The sequence below is a fragment of the Cnephaeus nilssonii genome (assembly GCF_951640355.1).
Source record: "Cnephaeus nilssonii genome assembly, chromosome: 5".
NCBI lineage: Eukaryota > Metazoa > Chordata > Mammalia > Chiroptera > Vespertilionidae > Cnephaeus > Cnephaeus nilssonii.
The window spans coordinates 75,117,309-75,145,031 of record NC_137076.1 but is presented as its reverse complement, the minus strand read 5'-3'; the positions used below and the strand labels follow the sequence as shown (position 1 = coordinate 75,145,031).

General features: G+C 52.2%; 1 protein-coding gene and 1 pseudogene across 2 annotated transcripts in view; one reads left to right on the top strand and one right to left on the bottom strand.

Annotated features, from left to right (window-relative positions):
- FSTL4 (follistatin like 4) overlaps positions 1-27,723 on the top strand; it is a gene marked incomplete at its 3' end in the record, with an annotated part of 324,199 nt that overhangs the window by 89,951 nt on the left and 206,525 nt on the right. The window lies entirely within an intron of this gene.
- LOC307100264 (pre-mRNA-splicing factor 38A-like) lies at positions 2,329-3,216 on the bottom strand (annotated as a pseudogene). Its single transcript has one exon. The product of its transcript is annotated as a pre-mRNA-splicing factor 38A-like (transcript).

The window sequence follows — 27,723 nt, the reverse complement described above, 5'->3', positions numbered from 1 at the left end:
TTGTAGGGACTGTGTCTGGCCTTTCACCCTTGCAAATCCAGGCAGTGACACAGAGCCTGGCCCACAGGGGGCATTCACAAACATTTGCTGAATGAATGAACAAAGAAAATGTTCTTTCGAGCTGAGTGGCTTAGCACCTGTGATGAGAGTCCTTCCACAGCAGTGCTTGGAAGCTCAGGAGTGGTTAGGATCAGAACCAAAACCTAGGCCCTGCTGGGGGGCTCAGTTGGTTGGAGCATCGTCCTGTACGCCAAAAGGTTGTGGGTTTGATTATTGGCCAGGGCACATACCTAGGTTGCAGGTCCAATCTCCAGTCAGGGTGCCTATGGGAGGCAAGTGATTGATACTTCTCTCTCTCTCTCTCTTCCTCTCTCTCTAAAAATCAATAAAAAATGTATCTGCGGGTGAGGGAGGAAGGAAGGAAGGAAGGGAGGGAGGGAGGGAGGGAGGGAGGGAGGGAGGGAGGGAGGGAGGAAGGAAACGGACAACCCAAACCCCAAGCAGGGATTAAAGGCCCAAATACCTGGGCCCCATGCTCGTTGCTTGTGCAGGCACCAGACGTAGGCCTGCTCTCAGAATGTGCTCAGCAAACATTGTGGCCCCCGCCGCTGCCGCCGGGCTGCTCATTAAGCTTATTAGGCAGTGGCCACTGTCCCTGCAGCCTGGACTTCGGGGGCATCTGGGATTGCCGGGACTGCGTCTGTGTCATGGTCTGGCTCGTCTCCCCCCCTCCCCCCAGGTCTCAACTGTGATGTGCACGGCCTGCTGCTAGGTCAGGGGTAAAACCTTCGGGAGAGAAATCTCATTTAGTGTATGTGTTGCCGAAGTGAACAAAGGAAGTAAACATCAAGTTTTTCTTCCCGGGAAAACAGAGGCTCATCATCTAACGAAGCATTTCTTCAGGGTCATGTGGAAGGTCATCTGAGAGCAGAGGCTTAAGGATTAGATGTGAGATTCTAAGAGAGGCATCACTGGAGAAAACACAGCAGAAAGACTGGTACAGAGGAGACGCTGGCCCCCAGCACTCACACACACAGGCCCTCTCACCTGCTATCCAGCAGCTGCGGCTACTGGTAGACATGCATTTAAGTTGGCCCAAGGTTAACTTGACCCAAGCCAGGCATTATCAGGGCAAGGGGGTGGCGAAGGACAAATGAGAGAATGCCTCCCAAAGCAAACCTTGGTGAATTTGAAAGCGCTTTACTTTTCCAGCCATCACTTGGAGCGATGTTCTGGCCGTTGGTGCAGTAAGATGGCTGTGCGAGCACTTTGGTGGCATTTGGCTTTTCAGTCTCACTGAGAAACTCAAATAGTAGTAATGGCAAATGCAGGGTGGGGCCAAGGTAGGTTTACAGTTGTTTGTATAGAAAATAATACAATAATTGATAAATAATAATACAAGAATAAACTCTGTTTCCCATACTCACAACTGTAAACCTACTTTTGCCCCACCTGTACTTATACAGGGCTTACTCTGCACCAGGTTCAGATGGGAGACAATGAGATCGATATTAAAATTCCCATTTTACAGATGAGGAAACTAAGGCTTACAGAGGTGAAGTCATTTGCCCAAGATCCTGGGGCCAGTAGATGGCAGAGCTTAGCTTCAAACCCAGGCATCGAGCTCCAGCATCGGTGTCCCCGCACTGTTTGCTCTGTGTGTGTGGCGGGGGGGGGGGGGGGGGGGGGGGTGCGCAGCTGTGGTCAGCAGTGCGGGATTCCATCAGATGCACACCAGTTTTTTCTCGCTTTATGTGTCAAACGCTTTGATAAACATTGTCCCATTTGATCCTCATGGAGAAGGAGGGAAGAGTGTCACCTTCTTTGTTCAAAAACAATTTTTGAGTCTTGTACGTAGTTTATTTTGTTTAAGGAGATGAAAGGCATAGTAGCTACACCTGTATGCATTTCCCAAAGACCACAGAAAGAACTCATGGCACACAGGTAGTCTTTCATTTTTGTCAGGCATCTGAGTGTGTTTATTTTTTTGAAAATGGTGTATTAACTTTAATAACAAAAAGGTCACTAGGTGGTCATATCCTCTCCTGGTCATTCATACCCTCCACCCCTCAAATCCTCAATGTTGGTTTTATAAAGGATTCAAAAGCAGCCCCTAGGGACCATTATCCCTCAAACATGGATTAGGATTCAAAGAGAGACACAAAACTCAGCTCCTCTTTCATTTAAAAAATAAAGTGGAGAAACTTTTAGGTTAAAAAAAACACACACACATATTCTCATAGCTGCCTCAGGAGTGGACCTTAATCCTTCCACCTGGAGAGATGCCTTCATATCTGCAGGAGGCCATGGACTCAAGCCAAACTGAGCCTATTCCTCATTCTCTCTCCGGCTCTTCAGTGGCTTTTCTTAGGCCTTCCAGGAGATTTTGAGTGGCTCCATGCCTGCGACTGTGGTGATGACCCGGGGACTTGGAACAGGATGCTGCCATGCCCTCTTGGACTCCGGCTCTGATGCTTCTCTCAGTGTGTGTTTGGCGGGGGAGGGGGGGAGGGGGCTCCTCCTTCTCCTACAGCACAGTGTGGGAGAACAACGGGGCTGGTCCAAGTCTCAGTAGCTTCTCTGGTGGTGATCAGGTAATGGTACCCTGTCCAATTTCTCCTCCTCCTCTTCACTGGATTCCACCTCATCCACGTCCTTGTCTAGAGCGCTAACCCGAGGCTCCACTCGCGCGGCTTGCTCAGGCACACGGTGTTCCTATGGCCGGGCCAGAATGATATCAGACTCTCTCACTGTGAGCAGTTCATCAATGAACTCATCTACGTGCACCAGTTCGAACTTCCCACTTTGGTTCTGGCTCTTAATTCTTCTACAGTCATTGTACAGAGGCTCCAAGTACTTGTAGTGGCTCCAATCAATTGCAGTGCCTGTTGGCCTCATGTAAAGTGCTCCCAACATGTGGATATACTTGAAGTCTTCATTTTTTATAAACCCAACAATGAGATCCTTCTCCAGTGGAATCTGAAGCATCCTCAAGGTCAAACACAGAAAGGGAGCTGGCTTTATGTTGCCACCGTAGATGACTCCCACAAACCTGAACTCCATGGCTTCATTGATTACAAGTTCAGCCGTAAGTCCCAAGCACTCCTCTTTCCAGTACTTGGGCTCCTAGATTCGCGCCCGAATGATCCCATCCACCAGATATCAAGGGCAGGTGCCATGGATGCTGTGAGCATCCTGGACCCTGCGGTTTGTCATTTTAGAACGCCTTCGGTTCTATTTCTGTCAGGTCCTTTAGTGTGTCATGTCCAGGTTAAAAAAGTAAATAAAAAAACCCAGTGAGAAAAGGAGAAAGGTGGAGGAAGTCTCATTTACATAGCTCAGGCGACCATCTTGAAATTGGAAATGTTGCACGGGTTCCTTTCAAAGACAGTGCCATGATGCTGATAGAATCCTGCTTCTGTTTAACTCAATGGCTGGTGTTTTTCCCACTGGTGAAACCAGTCCACTAGAAGCCTGTGGGTGCAGGGTGCAAGCCCTGGCAGCCAGAGGTTACCCAGCTCCAGCAGTGTCTCCTTACCCAGCTCCCACATAGAGCCATGATCATGAGACCCGTGACTGGAGCTTGTGACCAGCTCTTGAGGCCTTTACTCTGGAGGTCTCAGGGGAGGGTCTCAATAGAATATTCATCAGCTTTCCAGGTGTGTCTCCTCAGGGTTGTGGTCTCTGCTGATTGGTTGGCGTCAGGGCAGGGGCTCATTCGTCATCGTAGCTGGTCCTGGTGTCAGCCATGGCATTGTCCTACCTGGCCTTGCTGCTAACTGGGTCTGGAGCTGAAACACAACTGAGGCCTAGATGTTATCTCTAGTTTGACCAAAACTCTGTCTGTGTGGTCAATAGACTTGAGGCTTTTTTCCTCTGATTATTTGATGCAGGAGTATTTCATTTTTTTAAACATCTTTATTGAGATAAATTTACATACCATAAAACTCATCCGTGTTTACTGTACAATTCAATGGTTTTATTATATTTACAGAACTGTGCAACTATTACTGCAATCTAATTTTAGAAGGTTTCCATCATCACCCCCAAAAGAAACCTCATGCCCATTTGTAGACACTAATCCACTTTCTGCCTATAGATCTGCCTCTTCTAGACATTTCATATAGGTGGACTAAAAATAAATTTGTGGCCTAGTGGGTCTGGCTTCTTTCACTGAGCAAATGTTCTTGAAGTTCTTCTGTGTATCAGAACCTCATTTCTTTTCATTGCTGAATCCTACAGCATCCTATGTACCACATTTTGTTCAACCATCCACTAGTTGAGGAAGATCTGGGTGGTTTCCATTTATTGGCTATAGTATCATTCTCTTTGGATGGAAATGAAGTGGGTCTCAGATACCCTGTTACAGTTAAGTCATCAGTGGAGTCAGGCTAGACTCAGGCTGGTGACTCCCAGTTCATTCATTGACCCAAGCAAACACGTATTTTGCTCCTTCTGTGTGCCTGGCACTGGTCTGAACCCTGGGAGCCTGCAGTGAGCAAGACACAGAAGGCCCCTGTCTCCATGGGACCACCATTGCAGTGGAGGGAGACAATTAGCAAGTGAACAAACTTACAAGTGTTAGGTACTGGTAAGTGTGCTATGAAGGAAATAACATGAGACAATACAAGAACATGTAACAAGGAGTTCAGAATTTTTTTCAACATTTCTATTTTATTTAAACTTCTCTAGATGCTTTCCCCAGCATTGGACATTTTTGTTTTACTTAAAGAATTATCCAAATAATTTCACTTCACGTGGAAAATATTCAAAGATTTGAGACAGAAGGAATGACTTTTAGCTGTATACTTTCAAGACTCACCCATGGGCTGCCCTGTGGGTGGGATGTGGCTGGTCTCCATGCTACGTGTACATCCCTCCCCTATCCCCCCAAGTTCCTGCCCCCCCTCCACCTGAGAAGGCAGCGTCCTTTCCATTCCACAATTGAGGGCAGCTCAGTGGCCTCGGGAGCCTCCAGCCGAAACTGCATTACTGTGTGTGAGCCGATTACCCCAGTTATCTGGCCATGTAAAAAGCCACAGTTTCACTCTTCATGAAAAATTAAAATCTAGTCCTGATCTGATGGAAGGAAACGGATGAGGCAACGTGGGTGAACTCAGCCATTGTTGATCAGGCAGATGATAAACTACTCATTTTCTTGACTCGGGGGATCCATGGAGAATCTTAAAGAGAAAATCACGGAAGAAATTAAGATTACATTTGCAGGCCTCTAATATTGGGAATGCATTCTAAAATTGCAACAAAATAAGGTTCTCTCCTGAAAATGCATTATTTACCCCCTGCCTGTTACCGCAGTTACAGATGCTCACGCCTGTGGTTCAAACCCGAGTCGCTGATAGAAGCAGACCAGGCGACTTGTATCTCACCAGGAAACTTAGAATTTCAGATGAGCAGTCATGGTATTTTTAGACTGGTTGTGTGTACAGTCACATCATAAATCGTGAGGATAAAGGTAGCTGTGTGCATCTAAGTCCATCTGAGGCCACAGCATACATTTTGAGAGAGGAAAAAAAAATCAAGAAATTGGTTACCTACTTAATTCCCACCTATTTTTCATCAGTAAAATCTTGGAGGAACATGGAAAGTGGCTTGTGGTTCAATGGGGCCTCCAATGGAAGAACATAATTTGCTCCCTGATGAAATCCACTCCTACAGTCGTATTTACCAGCGTAAAACTGGGAAAGAGAAAATTGTCCCACTGGTGTTAATGGATTGGCATCTGCCTCAGATGCCATCACTGATGAAGTCACATAAGCCGGACAATGGAAACTTTTCAATAATTGAAGCACAAATAAAAATGAAATGTCTGCAATGAGAGGTGTGCTTTAGTACCCGCCAAGGCGTTATCAGTTATCTGGGCAAATTTCTCTCTGAATTCTCTGGGAAAGTGGCACTTTTCAGCAAAGAAAGAAAAAGGATCTTGCAGCGTTTTGAAGATAAAGTTTAAAGAAGATGCTTTCAGTAAAGTTGTCACCCGAGCCAATTAAAATGCAGCCGGTTGTTCTCTCAGAGAAGAGAAGCAGACAAAACATTAAGGGGTCAAGTCTGCCACCCTGTACCTTCCTGAAGAGAGAAATACTGGAAACTGGGAAAAAGCAGGAACCCCACAGAGCAGTTTGATTCCCAGCTCTGAAGCCACATATGTTCTCCAGTCTCGGTTTCCTCGTCTGCAAGGTGGGGACTTATAAGCCCCGTCTCCACAGGTTTGCTAGGAGGATTCAATGAGAAGTATGAAAACATTGAGCAGAGTAGTCAGCATAAAGTAGATGCTCCACAGAGTGGCAATCTGGCGGATAGGCAGGGAAGGAGTGGAATTTGTTAGAATAGCAGGGAGAATCAGAGAGAAAATGGTGGAACTGCTTATTGGTCATTTGTGAGAAATTTGACTCCCTCTCCTGAGAAATCAGAGCAAAATTCTTATAAGCCAGTTAAGCTATAGCAGATTTAAGGAATGTATTTAACTTCCCCCTCCCCTTTCCTTCTTTCCTCCCTTCCTCCCAGCCTCCCTCCCTGATGTTAAGATTTAAAAAAAAATTGTGGAATTGTTACATGGTTTATTCTCATGGACAATTAGTGAGTCATTTGAACAGTTATTTTAAACAGACTGAAACATAGTGGGTAAACATTTGCATATCAATGGCATTAGTCTGTTGGCTCCTTGAGCAGAGTGGTGATGGCAGAACATGCAAAAACCTTCACTAACGCAAATGGTTTACTAAGCACTCACTGTGCCAGGCTCAGCCCCAGGTGTTAAGACACTTTGCCAAAGAGGCCAAGGTCATGGTTATAACCTTCAGGTGGGTCAATTGGGTTTATGCTGATCCACCTGAAGGATCCCATGACCCCAGCCCCAGGCACTGAGTGTATCTGACCCAGACTTCGCTTGGTTCCTAACCTCATCCAGCCATTTCCTGGGGTTCACACTGTGACATGAGAAGGAACTTACAAATCAGTCTTCCAATTCTAGTTATAATATATGTATATATGCATCGAACGATCACTCAGTGGGTTCCACAGACATGGGGTCAGTGAGGTCCATTCTCCACAGAAAGGACAACCTCTGGCTCCTGAATAAAGAAACTGCGACGGGCGAGGGAAGGGGACTCTGGAAAACACAGCGGAAACGTTGGCGGGACAGAGACCTCTCTCTCCCCAGAAAATGGGCATCTGGCCCTAGCTGGCTTGGCTCAGTGGATAGAGCGTCGGCCTGTAGACTGAAGGGTCGCGGGTTTGATTCCCATCAGGGCACATGCCTAGGTTGCAGGCTGGATCCCCAGTAGGGGGCGTGCAGGAGGCAGCCGATCAACAATTCTCTCTCATCAGTGATGTTTCTATCTCTCTCTCCCTCTCCCTTCCTCTCTGCAATCAATACAAATATATTTTTTTAAAAAAGAAAATGGGCATCCATTGTTGAGGATGGCAGATTTGACATCTGATGTACTGTTTTCTGTTAAGAGTAATGGCTGGGCTATAAAAATTTCACAGAATCATTTTCTCTACCACAACTTCTCTCTAGCTAGCTTTCCTATCACTCATGAATATTTATGCCTTGTCTGCTTAAAATGCTTGGAGGGGGGAAAAACAAACTTTGTTCTCAATCTCAAATTATTCTGCGAGGTATAAGAGCATTGGTATAAGATAGTAACAGTGTACTTTAGCTAAACCAAGTGCTTAGACCAATATTCATTTAGAGCCCACATGGGCTGCATATTAACGCCGAATGTAATAAGGTCCACAGGAGATAAGGAAATTGAGGGGCCCTCCACAGGGTGCCGAGCGGGCCAGCGCAGCTACGCGCTTCCTTCATGGTTTTGTAATCGAGCTTCACACAACTTACTGGAAGCTCAGTGGCGAGGCTTCGGAAGGTTTGGGGATTGATTCCATTTGGTTCAGATGCCCATCAGGACTCCTGTCTGGGTGCTGTGGCCTGTGCTTTTGCCCCATGCGCTTACCTTCTCCCACCTCCCAGCTGACCTCAAGCACCTTGGTTCTTGCCTCTACTCTTTGCCTTTTCTCTGCCCCCTCCTTCTTCCCTGAACTCTGCCCCTGCCTACCCCCACCCCCCGCCCGCCCCGCTGCACTGTCCAGAGCTCCATGAGGGGGATCCCACCGGCCCACACTCTTCTTGAGGCCCGATACAGAGGCAGTTCCTCCGCTCAGAGTTTCCGAAGGGTGGGAACCATCACTGGCCAGAGCAGAACTGGCGGGGAATGTAGAGTCATTCACAGGCAGGCTTCTGAAGTGAGGGGGGCGGGGAGCTGATTATGCAGACCACTCCAAATTCAATCTCCTGCTTTATGTTTATCGCTGGAGCCGGTGATGGAAGCACCGCCCGTTAATTCAGACTCGCCCATTACTTATTCTCTATCTAGAGGAAATAAAGAGAAACAATTACCTTGGTGTGACATTCTGCCAGCTCTACCGAGCCACCTGCCTGCACCTGGACTTTGCTAGCAGCAGAAAGAACGAGTTAGATGCTAAATATTTCAGAGGGAAGAGAGTAAGCAGGGCTATTGAAAATAAATTTAAAAGACCTTCATGTATTCTGGTCATATATCCCCGGCATAAAACTTCCCCGGAGATAAAATAGCTTTCTGACAGGAGGGCTGAGGGAGGGAGGGAGGGGGTGGAGGGAGGGGAAACACTGGGAAACCCTCAACCTCCCTCTCAGGCGCAGGCGCCTCCTTTGTGAAGGCATCTTCGAAATGATTGAAGGTGGCCTATTACCACGGAGCCCTTTTCAATAAAGAATTTTAAATTATAAATGACATTTTGTTGTGTGCCCTTCTCTCCCACCTGTTGGTAGTTAACGGGGAAAATCAATACAGTTGTTGTCTAAAGGGAGCAGGCATCTCAGGACGTGAAGCCTGGAGCTTAGTTCTCAACTAAGACGCTCCCAACCCGCCCCGATGTACGTCTGCGAAGGCCAAGGCCTGGGACCGGCCTGGCCTGGACCGGCGGCGCACAGCCCCCTTGAGGCACGCAAACATTCCCTTTCGGTCCCTGGCCCGGTGGGAGCTGAACACTGGGACGATTTGGGACCGTGGATGACTGAGGCTGCCTGGGGACCCTGTGTGCTGTCTTCCTCCCACGGGTGGTGGGAGTGAACATCATCAATTAAAATTACAGGACTACCTCAACGAGACAATTCCCAAACTACAAAGAAGTTGCTGTTTGTTTACTGCCCTTGGAGAAGCTGCTAAGACGGAGGAGAGACCATTTAGGAGAAATCATGGGTGCACCAGCCCTTTCCACTGACCCTGGCGTTCAGAATTTTCTCTCCTTGCCTCAACCATTCTTGGCAATTAGGTGTGCTTTCCTTATTAATGCCAGGGTAGGGAAGCAGAAAATGAAGGCCCTTCTTCGCAAATAGCTGCTTAATGTTGCAATGCCTGCCTATAAGTCACGGAAGCCAGGGAGGTTTGCCCATCCCTGGGCACGGAACGCCCTTGATGAGCTGCTGAATGGAATTACTTGCTCTGCCTGACATTTGCCGCTGGCCTGTGCCCTCCCTGCTGCATGGGCGGGGCTGGGCGCGCTCCTGCAGGGGCTAGAGTGGAAGGGCCTGGCCCCCACAGAATCGGAGCCTGCCTTCCAGAGGTGCCTTGTTCTCCAGCTGGGCCCTGCACACCCGCTGCTTCTCCGCCAAAACTTGGTCCCCTCTGCCCCCATCCTTTCTCCTCAGGCGACGTGATTGGAGCTGCTGGGCACTGGGAGGGAGGGGATGCAGGGGCCATAGAGAGGCTGTGCGTATGTTTGTGTGTCCCATTCTGTAGTCATGAGCCGTCACTTATTGTTACCTGTGCGTGCGATGCCGCCCTAGATGCTACACACCCAGGTCTCAGTTTCCAGGTGTGACGTGGGTAGCTCTGAAGACGGGGCTAGCTCCCCTGAGCCTCGCTGGGCCTAGTATGGGAAGAAAGTTCAGCAGGAAGAAGTGAGGTAAGACCTGAAGTCTGCCCTTTTTTCCTGTGGAGTCCATCACGCCACCCCTGCAGCGAGTTTCTCTAGAAGACGTCTCCCATGAAGCCTGTCTAGGCAGCGGCATTGGTCTGGATGCAGAGGACTGGCCCGGCTGACCTCTTGACCCCATGACCAGTTGGACAGCCGTCAGCTCAGGCTGCCAAAGGTGTCCTTACCCAGGCGTGCCTGGTCAGTTCTGATCTCAGACCCAGAGAGGCCATGGGAGGGACACATTGCACACAGCCAGGAGCGCTCTGTCCAGCCCGTCAGAGCACCCTGCGGACCCGGAGGCGTGGGGCTGCTTGCCTGGCACACCGCTGAGTGGCTAATGCGCCTTGACGTATCACTGCACAAAGCACACCGCTGATACTTTTCTCTTTTCAAATTCATGCCTCTCGCGTAGCGTCCAAAAGCTATAGGAACAGAGCACTGGATCAGATCACATTGGACGGGCCAGGCTGTCTTCTCTAGAGAGGAAATAGCTGCCCCTCCTGGGAGGAAAGGTGTCTAAGGAAGCAGATGGGGGAAGGCTTGTCAGAACTGGAACTGGATGACAAACTCCACAGAAGTCAGAGCAGCCTTTGCTGAGAAGGCAGGACCACAGCGGGAGCTCCCCGCCCCAGCCTGGTAGTAGTGAGCCGGGTGGGCAGTGGGAGAGACAGGGCCCAGGGGGGCAGGCGTGCAGGAGCCACGGGCACTCTCCGCAGTCTGAGGGACCTTGGGAAAATCACATTCCTGTTCCGGTTCTGGTTTATCCATCTTTAAAGGCTGGGGTTGGACTCAGTGACCAAGCTCTGCCCCTGCTATGCCAGCATTTGGATGGCCTCCCATCATTGATCTATAAGCTGACTCTAAAAGTTGAGGACAAATAAATTACATTTATATTATTGTGACTATAAAAGTGTCCTCTGGCAAGTCAAATTATGTCCTAATATTTAACTTCATTCTCTGTGCATCCAGCACACTGACCCCTTGTTTCATGCGATGAAGGCTTTTTCCTGGCATCAATTTCGGATAGATTCTCCTTTTTACTCCCCATTAATTGCCTTTCACATATCCTCGCATTCATTCAGGTTACCTCTTCAGTCATCAGCTGTCTCTTTAGCCTGAAGTCCTCTCTCTTGGAGCCTCTGTTTCTCAACCCACTCTAGAACATTCTTTTAGGTTGTACCACTGTTTCAGAATATCCTGACTTTTCCTTTCTTGGCTGTTCACCAATGAATGTTCTCCCAGAAATGTCTGTAAATCCCTGGCTCAGTGAGGGTAGCTCTCCCATTCTCCATTTTTATGTGATTTATTCTTCTAACGTCATTTTCATTGAGACTCAGGAGGAGGAAGAAATGCATGTGCCTACCCTGTCAGTTTGAACCCTCCTCTTCTGTTCAACCTGCTTGGAAGATCTAGCCCTCTGGTGTTAGCACTTGGCATCTCAGGCGTCAAATGCCCAGAGTAAAACTGTTCTGTCCTCTCTGCCATCCCCCAGACATAGCTACTTCTCCTCCCGGCCATGCCCGGCTCGGGGAGCAGCACTAAATCCACCCACTTGTCAAGTTGGAAAACGGAGTCATCTGCCATCCCTCCCTTTTCCCCCTCCAGCATCAAGGCCACTTGGCTCCACCGTCTGTATTTGCATCTGAAATCTGTCCACATCTCTACCCCCCACTCCACCAACTTAGACAAGCCAGCCCCCTCTCACCTGAATGACCCTCCTCCCCTCGCCCTGGTTTCCCTCCTGCCAGCCTTACCCCCACAAGCCATTCTCCCCATGGCAGAGTGAGCCACCTAAAGGGTAATTCCAGCTCCCCTCTCCATCGCCCTTACAAGTCCCCACCAGGCCCTTCTGCGTGAGCTAGCCCCTTCCTACCTCCCACATCTCAGCGTGTCCCCACTCGCTCCTTTGCCTCTGGGCTCCAGCCACTCTGGCCTCCTCCAATGACCATCTCCCCTTCCCCCAACTCTGCACAGCACCCTCTTTCTCATTCTCGGGCACTGAGTAAACGTCCACTCACTCTACGTGGGTTTCGCCCAGCCATTTCTTGCCCGTGCTTGTTCATTTCCTCCACAGCTCTTATCCCATTTGTACGCGCGCATGCAAACAGCTCAGAGCATGATGTGTTTGCTGGTTTATCGTTGGGTTGTGCACTGGACCCTGGCTCTCTCCTTCAGCGGGTTCTCAGCCCTGCCTGGTGCCTGGGCGGGTGTGCCCAGCAGAGGCCCAGCGTGGGTGGTCTCAGCCAGCCTCTGGTCATGGGCTGGGTGATGTCTTCTCCTGGACGGATCTCTGGCAGATTCCTGACTCCATTGCATCTCCGACCACTGCAGCTCACCCTCCTTGGAACTGGAGATGCTGGCTCTCCCAGAACACAAAGGAGAACAGGCACTGGTGTGTCATTCTGCCTCTTCACAGACTGGTCCCAGCTGTCTTTCCCACCATATCTCCCTCTGCTCTGCCGCTGGCCCTCTGCCCTCTGCCCCTACCAGCCACCCTCAGGCATGTCTTCTGCCTTCACACATCCGTGCACTTGGTCAGCTTACGATGCCCTCTCTTCCATGCCTGCCTTGCACATCCTGCCCGTGCGTTAGGGCCTGGATGGAATGCCACCTCCTCGGGAGGTCTCCCGAACCCCCGCACTTGTACGGACTCTCTCAGCTCTTCCCTTGTGCAGCTCGTTATAACTCATGGGTCATCCTGCCCGGCACCTACGTGTTGGTTGGGAAGGTGTGCTACCCGCACTGACTGTAAGGTCTGAGAGATGATGTTGGTCATGGCTGGCCTGCCCGCCGGGAGCCCCTTGGTGGACATTGCACGACAGGAGCAGATGCGGGGAGCTTGCCCAGTGCTGGCGCCCAAGCATCTCAGGGCTGGCACCTGGACATTAGGCCTGGGGTGTGGCCTACTGAATGGTGAAGCTGGTGTGCAGTGTTACAACGCTAATGTGGTTCCCCTGTAACAGGCGGGGCGTCCACAGCGCTGTGCCCTCCGCCGTAGCAGGCGACGTGAGTAAGGCTCTCTGAGAAGCTTCCGTGAGCCTCAGCGAAAAACTCTCCAGCGTCCTTCCCTCAGAGCTCTCCCTCGTCCTGCTTATTCACTGCCTCAGGGGTGAGCCAAGATGCAGTCGTCTTTCCCAGACAGACGTGCTGGCCTGGTGGTCCCCGGGGACTGGTCCTGCTCGAAGGACGGAGTCTTCTGCAATCCGTGAGAGACACCCGGGGGCATGACTCCCACGGCACGCGGGCAAGGCCTGCTGTGCCCTTGTCGGTGCAGAGCTTGTGTGCTGGGTGCTGAGCTGGTGGGAAGCATCGTCTCTCATTTCATCCTCTCCGCAGGAGGAGCCGCGCAGGGGCTGCGCCGTGAGCGCCTGGCACCCGCACCCCCGTCTCTTGCCGAGACACCTGCCTGTGACAGGACCGGCAGAATGCTCCAGACGTGGTGAACCTGGAAGGCGCCTGCCAGGCCCTCCTGCGCGGTGCTGAGGCTGTTCCCTGTGAGCGCCCCATTCTGAAGGCAATTAGTCTAATTGCTTTTGTTATTTCAGAAAACAAATTAAACCACCCGAGTGTTTCAGGGCAGAAAAGCGTCTGCAGTGCGGTGTAAGAAACGTTTCAGGAGCGTTTAGTTCACGGCCAGCAGTGCCCGAGCAACAGGCAGAAAGCAGGCCAAGGGGCGGGCCCAGGAGGCCAGCAGCTTGGGAGGTGAGCCGCAGGCCTGTGGGGGTGGGTTTGGGGGAAGTCTCTGCTCCTGGCCGTCCTGCCTGCAGGTCTGCGGATTCCGTGTCCCCCTGCCCACCCCGCCCATCACTGACTGGGCTCGGGCTCGTCCTCTGTGGCGAGGATCAGTAGAGCAGCCACCAGCTGGGCTCCCTGTCCTCCCTGCGCCCTCCTCACGGCCACCACAGGGGCTGCCTGAGACACAAGTAGCACAAATGGGGACCTACTTCACTTCTGGACAGGCTTCCTATAGGCTACCGGGCACCCCTTCGCACGGGGAGCCAGAGGCCCAGCCTGCCTGCACGCAGGCCTCGCAAAACCTTCTCGTTTCCCCATGCTTTTGCTCTGTGCTTCCTGCTGCTGAGCCTTTGTCCCAGTGGGGTGGGGTGCACCATCCACACCCACACCCACCCACCCATCCACACACCCACACACCTACCTGTCACCCTACACTGCTCCCTCAGCTGCAGGCCAGGCACCCTGGCCTGTGTACCTTCCCTGCCGTGGTGGGAGGAGTTAGGCACTTTCTTCTTTGTGCCCCTCGGCCTAGGACTGATCTCACGTGCTGTGTTGCACCATTTGTCTCTCTGGGACCTCACCAGGCTGTGAGCAATTGAGAGAGGAGGGGCCTCGCCTTGTTCGCTGTGGTCCTAGCGTGTGGCAAAGGGTCTGTACTCAGAGAGAGTCCAGTACCCGCTGGCTGAGGAAATGGGTCTAGGTGGGCGGATGGATGGACAGTGGATGAATGAGCAGCTCTGAAGATGGGTAAATGCTCTTGTCCCAAGGAATTCTTTCACTTCAACCTTCTCAAAATCAGGGACTACCCCAGGGAAGAGAGGGATGGGGTGGGTCACTAGGACTCTGGGGGTCACCCGGCACCACCCTTCCCTGTGTGGGAGGCAGATGTGGTGAGAACCTTGTTCAAAGAGTGTGTGAGCAGTTTGACGACAGAGGCCAAGTCCTCCTTCCTCCCACGTGAGGCTCACAAGTTAGCCTTTCTCCCTGTTCCGTCGCCCTTAAGTGTGCAAATCCAATTCAGCCTCTCCCTGACGTGCTGGAACCTGGTTGGCATAGGGTGGGGGCCAGGTCTCTTGGACGAGCCACCCACCCTGTTGTGTCCCCATAAGAGGACCCTACAACACAGAAACACCCATCTTTTTAAAGTTGCCCTTGATGATGTGTTGAAAAAAACAGAGGAGGGTGTAGCCGGAAGGTCTGCTCTGTTTCTAGGACCCGAGTGGCTCTCAGACCCAGGACACAGACCAGCCCCAGAGCCACTGGGAAGGCTTCTTACATCAGCCTTGGGCCCCACCCGGTCTGGTGGAATCAGAATTGCTGGGTGGGGTCCAGATGGGTATTTTAAGCTAGCACCCCTGGACTTTCTTATGCAAGGGAAGGGCAAGACTCCTTGCCTGGGAGATTCCACAGGTGGGAAGAATTCAAAATGACAGAAACCTGAATGCAGGCATCCCCCTCCATCTGGGATGCCCCAGCCTGGCCCTTGGAAACCCACCCAGGGTCAGCAGCCTTCGCCCCTGCTCTTTCATCTACTTCTCCTGCCTCAGCAGAAACGCATCCTGCTCCCCACATCCTCCAAACTACCTGCGTCTTCAACCATCGATATAATTACTTGGAAACGCTGCGTCCTGGTTGGAATTTATTTTAGTCACGCTTGTCTGCATGCCCGTTTGTCAGACGCGTTGTTAAGGTTTTTCCTTCCCACCTTCAGCGGGCTGCATTGTCCGTCCATTCGGGTTCACGCAGCTGCTGTCACGCGGGCCAGCCTGTGGCCAAGGTCCCATGCCGGGCCCGGCTGGAGATGACATGCCCCTCAAGTGGCAGGGGGCACTTTCCTCCACACAGCTGGGCCAGCCCATGGCTTCCCTGTGCGAGGCTGGCCAGGGGGGGTGATCTCGCGAGCCTCTTCCCTGAGCGGCGGGGGTGGGGGGTAAGGGACACTGTTCTGGGTCACTTGTGCCTGGAAATATAGGCTCTCTGCTGTGCTAGTCTGCCTCCCCGCCTAAGTCCCCCACTGCCCCGTATGCTTCAGCCCCCACTGGGGCTCAGTCCCTGCTGGGGGCTTCGGGATGTGTGATGCAGGACCTGCCCTTGGGGCCTGCGCTCTCTGTTTGGGGAAAACGCAGCACACAGGGAGTGACAATGAGTAAAACAGGACGGCACGAGGAGCATTATTCATTCTCCCACATTTAAGTGGAACAGAATTGTGGCCTCAAGGAGCTCAGAGGAGATGAATGTGGGCAGAGCCAGGTAGGAAGGGCATTGACAGGCGAGGTGGAAAGTGGAGTGGGTGCTCGGCTGGCAGTAATGATGGCAGAGGAGGGAGCGGGCATGGCCTGGGCACAGGCCAGGGGACGCCAATGTGGGGGCACCTTTCAGGGACTGACAGTGAGAGGCCAGACTGCCCTGTGGGCAAATGATCATTTCCCCCGGTGGAGGAGAAATGCCCAGGGGTGTGGTTTACTGCACAGACCGTCCAAATTAAGGCAGGTCATCAAAAGGCTTGATTTAAATTTCTTGATCCATCAGCTACGCTTTGTAGGAAAACATAAAACATAAGAAAATGAGCTCTTCTTTCACATAACCTTTGAGGATTTCTCCCTCAAACTTGGCAGGTGGGTTGACCTTTTCCCGGCTCCTGGCCCTGAAGTCCCAGTCTCCCCCCCCCCCCCCCCCATTCTACACAGCAGCTCCTGTTGGTGGAGGGCAGGTGGAGGGGAGGGGAAGGGAGGGGGGAAATGAGGGGGAGAGAGGGGGAAAGGAAGGGGAGGGGAGGAGAAAGGGAGCTGGAGGGGAGGGGGAAATGAGGGGGGGAGAGAGGGGGAAAGGAAGGGGAGGGGAGGAGAAAGGAAGCTGGAGGGGAGGGGGAGGGGAAGGGAGTGGGGAACTGGAGGGGAGGGGTAAATGAGGGGGAGGGAGGGGAAAAGGAGGGGGAGGGGAGCTGGAGGGGAGGGGGAAGGGGAGATGGAGAGGAGGGGGCGGGGATGGGAGAGGAGGGGAGGTGGAGGGGGAGCTGGAGGGGCTGTGGGCCAGCGAAGGCCAGGCAAGGGCCCTGGTGCTTCCACCACAGCAGTCACCTGAGCTGGCCCCACAAGACTGGGGCCAGAAAAACCTGCCTGTGGAGTCAGCGGAGAAGAATGGTTCTGTCATTGGAGACCGTAGCTGCCTTAATCGGTGATGTGGGCTGTTCCCGAGACCCCGACCCTGTGCCTGGCCTGGTAGATTCACCTCAGGGCTTTTGTGTGGATGCAGGAGAGGGGGCGCTTCCATATCCCCATGCGAGTGTGGGGAGCAGAGAAGCCAGGGAGAGCATTCGCGAGCCCCGGGGCTGTGAGACGGTTGCCATGAGTCCGTGAACACACACTGCACGTTCAGTGGCTGTCCCGGTGGGAATGATTGGACCTGAATCAGAACAAGGGATCAATGCAGACCTGGTAGGATCCTTTGGGCCATGAAGGCTTGGGACTGCCCTGCAGCTAATGGGTTATGCAGGTCGGGAGGTCAGTGCTTGCCTCGCCAACCTCCGCCTGCCTTTTCTGGTCTTTCTACCCTTCCCTGCCTTCAGGTGCTCAGTACCTAAGCAGATATCACTGGCTGCCTGGTCCCTGTGAGGACTGTGTCTGCCTTTCTCATGCCACAGCCCCTGACTTGGATGGTGGCGTCTGTGCATGACGGGGAACCAGGCCAGCTGGTTTGTGAACTTGGAGACCATCGTTTGCTCTTCATAAGGGGGTTATGTGCTCGGCGGGACCCTTCCCGTAACCCCGAAGAGGCTCAGAGCTGGCCTCATCCTGGCTGGGATATGTGCTCATGAGAATGTGTAATTATTTTCTAATTTTAACATCCTAGGTCATTGGATCTTTTCTTTTTAAATGAGTTGGGGAGGGGTTCTCAAATGAAGAAAACGTATGAGATTTATTACCCACACTGATCAAAAGGCATAACAAATCACCTAAATGGTATGACATGCTAGATATGCATAGCGTAATAGTGAATAGGATTGAGCACCGGCCCGTCTCCCAGAGCACTGGTGTGAAATACACAAACCCCCAGGTTTGTCTGGTCCATCATCGGCAGGGTTTGTAACCACAGCATTTCTTTGGAAATTTGGATTGATTGATGGATTGATTTTTGGTTTGAGGGAAACCAAATCTGCATTCATCTCAAGATGTTTCAAGGACATATTTGTAGCAACAAACGTTGGTGAACTAAAACTGGGAGATTACACTGTGGAGTTGATATGTGGAGCAGGAAATTGGTCAATGCCCCAGTAATCTACTTAAAGAATTGAATTAAGTCCCCTGCAAGCACCCAAACTGCTGAGGATGTGAGAATCGCCCCGTTGTTCTTGAAGAACCAGCGCTGAAGTCATCAGTCTGTGATGACAGGGAGGATGGGTGGCAGGGTCCGATATTGAGACACGGTATTAAAACCCACACTAGTATGGCATTTCCCTCTGGATTAGGAATTTTAATAGCAGAGCAGTGTTGACAGGTGAACGTATAGATAAATGGATGCTTGTGAATAAGTGATTTGTGCAAGCCGTCCACAATTCTCGAGAGGGTTTTGTTCCCAGCAGGCTGTCGTCTGTGGAGAGGCCGTTTTGTGGATCATGGGAAACTAAAATGCAGTTTTCCACAGACATATTCCCCAGAATGGGGGTTGATTGATAGACGAGCCTCCAAAACTTTATGTAAGCCTTAATGTAGTTTAAAAATACTCCACACAGCCCTAGCCAGTGTTGCTCAGTGGTTAGAGCGTTGGCCTGCTCACCGGAGGGTCACGGGTTCCAGGCCTGCTCAAGGGCACATACCTGGGTTGCAGGTTTGATTTCCGGCCCATGTGGGAGGCAACCAATGGAAAAAACATATCCTCACTCCTTGCATGAGGATTTAAAAAAAAAATACTTCACACGAGTGGTTAATATCAGAGAACCCAGTGTTACGAGTAAAACAGTAACATTGAAGAGGAAATCATGTTTTTGTGGGTTTTTTGATTGGTGTACCTTTCAGAGTGTTGAGAGGCTAACCTCATAGCATGCAAGACTAGGAGGGGTTTGAGTGATAGTTGAGTCCAAGCCCCTATTTGCCAAATGAGGAAACTGAGTTTCAGAGAGGCACAGAATCTGGCCGGAGGTCACACAGCCAGCCAGTGTGACTGGAACCCAGGCCTGCCCCGACCCAGGGGATAATGCCTGTGGCAAGTTTCCCAAGAGACTGTCAGATACAGTTAGGGTCCTCCAGGTTGTGCCGAGCCCCATTGGACGTCTCTTATTCCCAGGTTCACTATAAAACATGTCCGGTTCCTTCTTTCTACAATGGAGATGGGGCCTAGGACTACTATTAGGCTCTCGAGAAATAGAGCCCACAGACAAAATGAAATGTGTGTTCATGTGGGAAACAACAACCAGGTGTAAGTGACCCAGCTGGGAGAAGGTTGGTTGCCGCAGGGCAGAGCAGGGCTTGGCCTCGGAGAGCCACAGAGGGCAGGCAGACCTCCCACCAGGGGGCGCTGTCACCTCCACTCAGCCTTGTTGCAGCCCTTGTTGGAAAGAGCACTGGCATAGGACCATGTGTCCATGATGGGACGGGAGAGAGGGTCACGTGAGTCCTCAAAGGAAAGGGGCGATGGTCATCTAAAAACATAGTTCACTAGTCAAGGGAGTATAACCCAGAGCACATCGAGGCCAAAACAAGAAATAAAAGCCGGAGTATTTCATGTCACTAAACTCAACGCTGACATTCAGCCTGAACCTGGCCCACTCATGACCTCGCAGTGGTCTCTGTCCCAGAGACAACCTCGGACGCCGGAAACCCACATGAGTCTCTCCTCTTCTGTATGACCCATCGCCTCAGAATAGCCACTGCTTGAGGACAAGGACTGTCTTGTTTTCTTGTTAACTCTCTTTGGTCCACTCGTCAGATGTTTGATGATATCTATTGATTGAATTTCCTCAAGTGTAAGGTAGATTTCTCAGAACAAAACAATATTTTAGAATAACAAAATTTAATATTTAGACTTGAAATTTTAGACAGTGTTTATTTTTGTATTTCCATCTCTGCTTTCCTTTGGTAACCATCAGCTTGTTCTCCATATCTGTGTGTTTGTTTCTATTTTGTTTTGTTTGTTTATTTATTCATAATTTAGATTCCACATATAAATGAGGTCATATGGTATATGTCTCCCTCTCTGACTTATTTGAGTTAACATAATACCCTCTAGGTCCATTCATGTTGTCACAAGATTTCGTTCTTTTTATGGCTGAGTTATATTTCATCATAAATAAGTACCACTTCTTTATCCATTTGTCTGTTGATGGACATCTAGGTGCTTCCATAGCTTGGCTATTGTAAATAATGCTGCAATGAACACAGGGGTGCATATATCTTTTTGAATTAGTGTCTTTGTTTTCTTTGGATAAAGGAAGCACATGTTTCTTTAAGATCTAGAATTTATGATCTATTCATAATCACATTTGGTTGTACCGCGTATTGAGTGGCTCTTGCTGTGGTATCAGTTCCACGTGCAGGTCTTGGCAAGGTGGTTACTGATAACCGAAGGAAACGGGGGAAAAAATAGTGGAAAAGCCTCAGTGTCTGGAAGCCTGCGGCTGAAAGAACCCCGGAAGGGTTCAGCCTCCTGCACCCCCTCATTGGAAGTGGTGGGGGTCTGTTGGGGACAGGGAGGTGACAATGCCATTCCCCTTAGAGAGGCAGAGATCTGAGCTGTCCATCAGCACCAGCTCCGCTTTTGACTTGAAGGCCTCAGAAGCTGGATATCGACGTTCCCCTCTGATTCTCCTGCCCGCCCCGTCCAGCATATGTGAAACCGACCTCCACACCTCATGTCCTTTCGTGTCCTTCCCAGGAGGCTGGCCAAGGCCTAAGCACACAGCCGGTTGTTCAAAAAACACTCGCTGACACATCTAAAGAGTTGCAGGTTTCAAAGCATTGGACTCTTCCCTCCCCCACTCCCACTGTGTGTTTGATGATAACACCCCAGCTGATAACAGCAGTCCGCACGACAGCCCCCACGACTGGCCAGCCATCGCCCATCACCTTGGGCACACCCCGCAGGCCTGGTCATGCCCACTTCACAGCAGGGCACAGACTCGGAGGACAAATGTCTTGCCAGATGTGGAAAGGCCAGGATTCCAACCCCAGGGCACCTCTCCGGAGTCCCATGAAGGAAAGCCCCGGCTCCCGTGTGAGGTATATGGGGTAGGACACCGCCTTGGCCAACGTCAAGCCTCACTTCAAGCTGGGGTGGAGACAGGCGGGAACGGGAGGCATGGCGGGGCTGACTCTACCCGGGCAGGCTGGCTAATGACATCTGTGTTTCCTCTGGAGTGTCCTGGCTGGGACCGTAAAGCCCAAGGCGGATGCTTCAAGGCTTCCATTACTCAGTTCTTAAGGACGAAAATCATTCTTTTCTATTTATACATAAATAACTGTTTTCTTGAGCAGGCTCAAAGAAATGAAACACAGATTGAAATAATGTTGAAAATGTTTACCTATTTCCTCTCTGAGGACATCAGATTAGCCCTTTCTGTGGGCGGAATATGTAATCTGCGGGGAGACAATATCATCCTTTTGATCTTGCAATACATTTTTCATATCTTTGCCGCAAAAGCTGATTAGTATCGTGACATTTTTAAACAATGACTGTTCGCTGTGCGGAATGGGGAGGGAGAGCTGAGCTGAACGTATAGATAAATGGCTGCTTGTCGAAGGCCAGGCTGTGGGAATGAATTTTCCTGTGTTTCTGTGGCTCGGTGACATTGGCATTAACCCCTTCATCCCAGGACGCAGTCTCGTGCACTAATTGGAATCCGATGCTCGGCCGTACGAGTTGGCTTCTCCTCGCTCTTACGCGGGGAACCCTTGATTAATGGCCTCCTCCACTCCTTCCAAGGTCGCGGCGCCCCTTTTTCTCCTGGAAGTTAAAGGACCCTTGATTAAATGGCAGGAGCGGATTGAGTGGGCAGATGTGTGGGGAAGGGCTCTTACACACTGTGCAGGGCCACGCAGACTGGAGATGCTGATGACTCCTTTGTGGACGGCGCCCATCGGCGAACGGCACAGGCGGCCACTCGGCATTTGATTGGCCGGCTGCCCTGGCTCGCTGACATGGAAACTAACGTTTCCAAAAGGCTCCTTCGCACAGCCACAGCCTCGCCTCCCTTCAGAGCTTTGCAGCATTTCAAAGGGAAGGCATCCGATAAAGGAGAAAGCAGCAGAAGCAAGCGGGAAGGACACAGATTGCCAATGTTTTGTTTCATTTTGGCTCCAGAGAGTTTTGTTTGTGCGGGGGACGGGAGGGGAGGGGGGAGAGGGCCAGGGTCTCTGTGGGCTGGGGGCACCCGCCTCCAGGAGGCCCGTGATGTCCGGCCCAGTCGCTGAGAGCAACCAGCTGCCAGGCCAGGGAGCGGCAGCGGGAGGGCCAGCAGCCACCAGCAAAGGGAAGGTTAAGGCTGCCGAGCTGTTTGCGGCGCCTGCACCAGGCCATCCTGCAGCGGGATAAAAATTCCCTGCAGCCACAGGGGGGAACAGATACATCAGGAATACATTTGAAATTATATTTCCTTCTCTTAGCTTTCTTTCTTCCTGCCTTTCTTCTTGTTCCTTCTCTAGCTCCCCACCCTGGGAACGATGTTACAGAAAATTATAAGTTGTAAATTCCGACCCAGTGCGTTTACTCTGTCCTTGCTAAGCTGCCTGCGAATGCAGTTGCCCCAGTCATGTGTCAGGAGGCCTGTCCTCGAGTTCACGCACCACGCAGGGATCTGAAGAGCAAACACAGGAAGTCGCCAGGGCAGACTTGGAGCCACGGGTGGGCAGAGTGCAGGGCAGCCGGGGCAGAGGGTTCCCCGCTCTGTGAGCAGCCAGGCTGTGTGCTCTGGGGCATCGCAACGTACAAGGGAGGCTCGAGTCGCAGGCCGGGCGCCATGGGGCCTGGTTCCCTATGCAGCGCCAAAGCTGCCGGAAGCAGATCTCGGGCCCACGTAGCTTATGGCTTTATTGATACTGTGCTCCGACCCCTGAAAAGTCTTTCCAGGGAAAACGAGAGGTAGAGAGAGCTCCCAAGCTTGGGAAGGGTGGTCTCGTCGCTGGTGGAAACAGCTCTTCCACGGAGCCACCAGGAACGCATTTTGGAGACCCAGGCGTGAGGGGACGAGGTAAGGCTTGTTAAAGTAAAACCAAAGGTCTGTCCCCAGGTGCCTGGTGTCTCACCCCGACCGGGCGCTGGCTCTGTCCGGCTGTGGAGGAAGCCCAGCCTTGTGCCCACCAAGCCCAGAAGGGCCCGGGCCCAGAGGTGTGCCACTGCCCGGCATCAGCAGGGCGTCCGACGCTGCCTTAGGCCAGTGCAGGCCATGCCAAAGCGCCGTGCAGCTCTCTGCCTTTGCCTCTCCGCTTCTCTCCCAAGACCTCGAGTGTCGTCGTCTGCTGTGGAAGGCTCCCTGAGTGTGGTCTCCACCGACATAAGGCCTCCCCAGGGTCTCCCTCTGCTCTCTCCCTCTCAACGTTTCCCTCTTGCAGGCCTCCTTCCAAGACCCTGCGCCCTTGGCCTCCCCCAGTGAAGTCTGCAGGCCCCACCCCTTCTAAAAGGCCCAGTCCATTTGAAAAGGCAATCAACACAGGTCAAGAAATATAGTCAGTGAGGAGCACGTGCATGCATGTTTGAAAAGCAAACGTCTCATCTTTTGCTGCGGGAGCAGTAGCAGCCGCAGGGTACCTGTCACCTTCAACCAGAGGTCGCGGCTCCGGCGTCCTCCCCGTTCATTCCTTTGGGTTAAGCATTTCCTGCCTGCTATTTTCTTGTGAAAGAAAAATACCTCTCGAGACAATATGCCTGGCACTTTCACGGGATGAGTTGATCTGGAGCAGGGAAACTGGGAAGTGCAGAGGTGAGGAGCCTGGGAAGGTGAGGCAGTTAGAGGAAGGAAGGCCCACACGGGGAGACCACTGAGTATTCCACCTGCCCTTTCTCTCTCCCCCCCTTTCTCTCTCCCTCCCCCTTTCTCTCTCCCTCCCCCTTTCTCTCTCCCTGCCCCTTTCTCTCTCTCCCCCTTTCTCTCTCCCTGCCCCTTTCTCTCTCCCTCCCCCTTTCTCTCTCCTTCCCCCTTTCTCTCTCCCTCCCCCTTTCTCTCTCCCTCTCCCTTTCTCTCTCCTTCCCCCTTTCTCTCTCCCTCCCCCTTTCTCTCTCCCTCTCCCTTTCTCTCTCCCTCCTCCTTTCTCTCTCCCCCCCTTTCTCTCTCCCTCCCCCTTTCTCTCTCCCTCTCCCTTTCTCTCTCCTTCCCCCTTTCTCTCTCCCTCCCCAGCAACACGCTGTTAGCTTCTCGAGGCAGGGCCCTCTCTTGCTCATCTCTCTGCCCTCCTCCCTTGGTCTGGAGCCTGTCACTTACGTATTTAATCAGCTCATTGAGTGAGGGCTACCAGGTGCCAAGCACTGTGCAGGGGGTGGGCCTCCCAATCAAACTAGACCCAGTCCTGCCCCGCACCCCTGGGGTGCTCCGGCCTGTGAGGAGGTGGGCCACAGAGAAAATTATAGAACAAAATGCCACAAGGAGAGCCTCGTGATAGGACAGACTGCTTTGGGACCCCCCACATCTTCGGGTTCTCAACCCGTGCAGGCTCAGTGTGGTTGCTGAGGGACCCCTCGCACCCCAGCTGGTGACTGGCAGGCCCTGGGTGGTATCATGACAACCCAAGTGCAGGTCAACAGAATTCGGAGGGCAGCCTGAACAGGGTGCGCAGCCGTCCTGCCCCCCCGATACCTGTAATTCCACAGCGAGAAACACCGCGTTTGGGGGCAGACATATCCCACTTTCTTGTCAAATGGTTCCGGTGTCCGGGCAGCCACCTACCGTCTGTGTGAGGTTATGAACTCCAGGAGTTCCTGCTGCAAGTTCAGGGTCAGGGTTGAGTCTGTGTCGCAGAGCTGGGTGTGGGGGAAAGGGTTTCATTGATTCAAGGAGGAGGAACAATCCAGCACCCTTTCAGAGAGAGCTTGCCCAGGCCCTCCTTGCCAAGTCTCATTTTTAAAAGCTCTGCAACTTCGCTTAGATGTATGTGTTTTCGCTTTGTAATCAGATTTTCACCACACTGATATATCATTAAACCTTTGTTTTTACAATACATGCTTTATTGCAAAACCAATTTCAACAAAGTATTGCAGATGCAATGTAATTTTTATGTCTTAGTTGTTGTTTTATTTTTTTTCCCTTTTTTGGTTGCTAGGGTACCAAACACTTTTGAAAAAGTAGCTTGATCATATCTATAATATGGTGGTTTTCTGGATAAGAGATTGCATTATCCCCATGTAATATATTTGGGCAGACTGTATCCATCATGGCTCGGCTAGATAAATAAATTAAAACCCGCTGATTGAGGAAGAAATGCGATATTTCTGTTGCCAAGAACGGTTTATGCTTCTCTTCTGACAGCTGCTGTGTGGCTGGTGTGCCTCATCCCTGCCCAACTGAGTCATTCCCGCTTCTGTGAAAGGTTAGAATGCAGCGGCTCTCCGAGCTGCGGGAACACTGCTCTGAGGCCGGTGCCCCCCACAAACCCCCCGCCCCCCCGCCTCTCCGGCCCCTGCACCTGGCCCCTCTGCCTAACGAATCATGAGATGAACCTCAGGGTCCCTGCCACAGGGAGAGCGCCACACGGTGGTCCCTGCTGGGGACCCCACCCTTGCCTGGGTGCGGGCTGTGACTCCCAGCCTTGGATCAGCTCAGGGGACCTCTGAGAAGGTGGCTTGTTCTTTTATCTCCTTCCCCGAGGTGGCAGCCTGGCTGAGCAGGAGCCAGGGCCAGCCCCAGGGTCTGAGCTGGGTCAGGGCTCGCCGCCAGCCGCCAGCCCTGGGCCCAGGAGGGCCTGGTCGTGAGCAGCTGAGAGGAGCCAGGTGCGGCCGGTGCTGCTCCCAGGGGAGGGTGCCGTGGCCCGGGTGGGAGCAGGCACTCCAGAGCCCACCGAGTCTCAATGCAAGAACTTGGAAAGCTGTAGTCCAGCCTCTGAACAGCCAGGAGATGGTTGTACGGAGGCCATGGGGATGCTGATGATAATGATGGACTAGAGACTGTAGGAGAGGTGGCACCATTTAAGTTTCTAATGAGTATCCACTGCGGGTCTCACATCACCTCCAGCCCCTCCCTCCCAGGCATGCGGCCCTGCAGGAGAGAGAAAGAATCATATATCCTCTTCTGCCTTCTCACTGCCTGTGTTGTCATTGGATGTAGAAGAATAGCCTAGGAAATGCAGGATAGCACACTGAGGTGAGGTCTGGTCTGGGATCAGGATTAGTTCGTTCATTCATTCATTCATTTGCTCATTCATTCGTTCGGTATGGGCTTCAGGCACTGTCCTGGGCACGATAGGAATCAAAGTCACGAGGCACTGTTTGTATTGCCTCCAACAAGCCCCTTCACCTCTGTGCCTCGGTTGCCCCAGGGTTGTTGGGAGGACTGAGTGAGGAAAGGACGAGACACAGAGTGAGCCTGTAATAGAGAAGATTTTGGTCACCGCCGTGTCTGTGGTATTTCGCTGTGGTCTGAGGACAGCAGAGCTGCACTGCGTGCAGGCACTCCGGGCAGGGATGGCACCGGCGCACCCCATCAGCTGCCCGACACCCTGCTTCCCCAGAGAAAGACGACTCACCCCTTGCTTGTGTGGCAGAAGGGCTCCGAGGATTCAGAACGGCAAAGCGTCTCCACTCTTCCCCTTTGGAGAAGTGAATCCTTTCTGAGATGGACTCCCAAAACCAATGATCTTGAGGTCTGTTAAAACTAACTAAATCCCTGCAGAGCAGCTGTCGAGGCCATTGGAACTGTGAGCAGTTCTTATGAAAGTTAATTGAATGCTTTCATGATAGACCATGTGCCCTCCATGACACATTCGTGGTTAAGATGATGGATTCTGGACCCCGACTGCCCGAGTTCAAGTCCAGGCTCTGCTACTCACAAGCGGAGTGATCTTGGGCTCATTGCTTCATCTCTCTGAGCCTCCTTCCCCTCACCTGTAAGTCACAGATGGAAGGCAGTTGTGAGGGTTAAATGAGTTAATACGCACAAAGCCCTCGGAACAGGGCGCAGCATTTGGTAAAGCCCTGGATGTGTTAGCTGCTGTTGTTAGTGTTTCAGGAGGAATTTCCATTTAAATGAGAAATGTCTATAGAAATTGCCTACACGGAAATCTCTTAACTCAGGAAAATTTCCTAGCTGCGGTACCCGCTAAGTATTCCTGTGTTGTTTTCCTCTCTTTGCTCGGTGCAGCACAAATACCTTTGTCATCTCTTAAAAATCCCGTTATTTGGTTTGGTACTTGAGAGATAGGAGCAAAGGATGATGCAGCAAGAACAGTCTGCGTCTCTCCGACCAGCTTCTTCCCAGGTGTTCAGACAGGCAAGAGTGACGCCCAGCAGGGCAGCCGGAGTGTCCATGCTCCCAAGGCACCAGGGGCCAAGCAGCGTCCCCTGGACTGCTGACGTCTTCTCCTGACGGCCTGGGTGTGCGGGGGCCACAGCCTGCGCGTCCGCAGTCAGGCTCCCGGCCACCGCTCCTGCCCCCGTGGTTTTGCACACTCACAGGCTGCACCCGGGCAGTACTCACCCAGGCGGCTCCCAAGTGGGCCAATAGGAGACTGGCCTGGCCCCTGGACCCCAGGGTGTATTGTCAGGGGCCTCCTTTGGCCTTTACGATCACCACTCACTCCTCCCTGCCAGGTCAGGGGCCCGCCCTCTGCTCCTGCGGCCTGTGCATGGAGCCCAGGGAAGCCCAGGGCTCTGCAGGCCCGTCTCCCCAGCTGGGTGTGGGCTCCCGCAGAAAGGGACCGTGTCTTTTCTGTCTGCACTGCAGTGCCTCCTGACACTTGGGGGACTTTGCCAAGATGGGGGGAGGGCTTCCTTCTCCAGGTTCTCGGATCCAGGGTTCCCTCCACCTTTCATGTTCCCCACCCTCCCTCTGCTGCTGCTCCCTACAAATCCTCCCTCTCCTTATCCCCCTGCCCCCCGCTT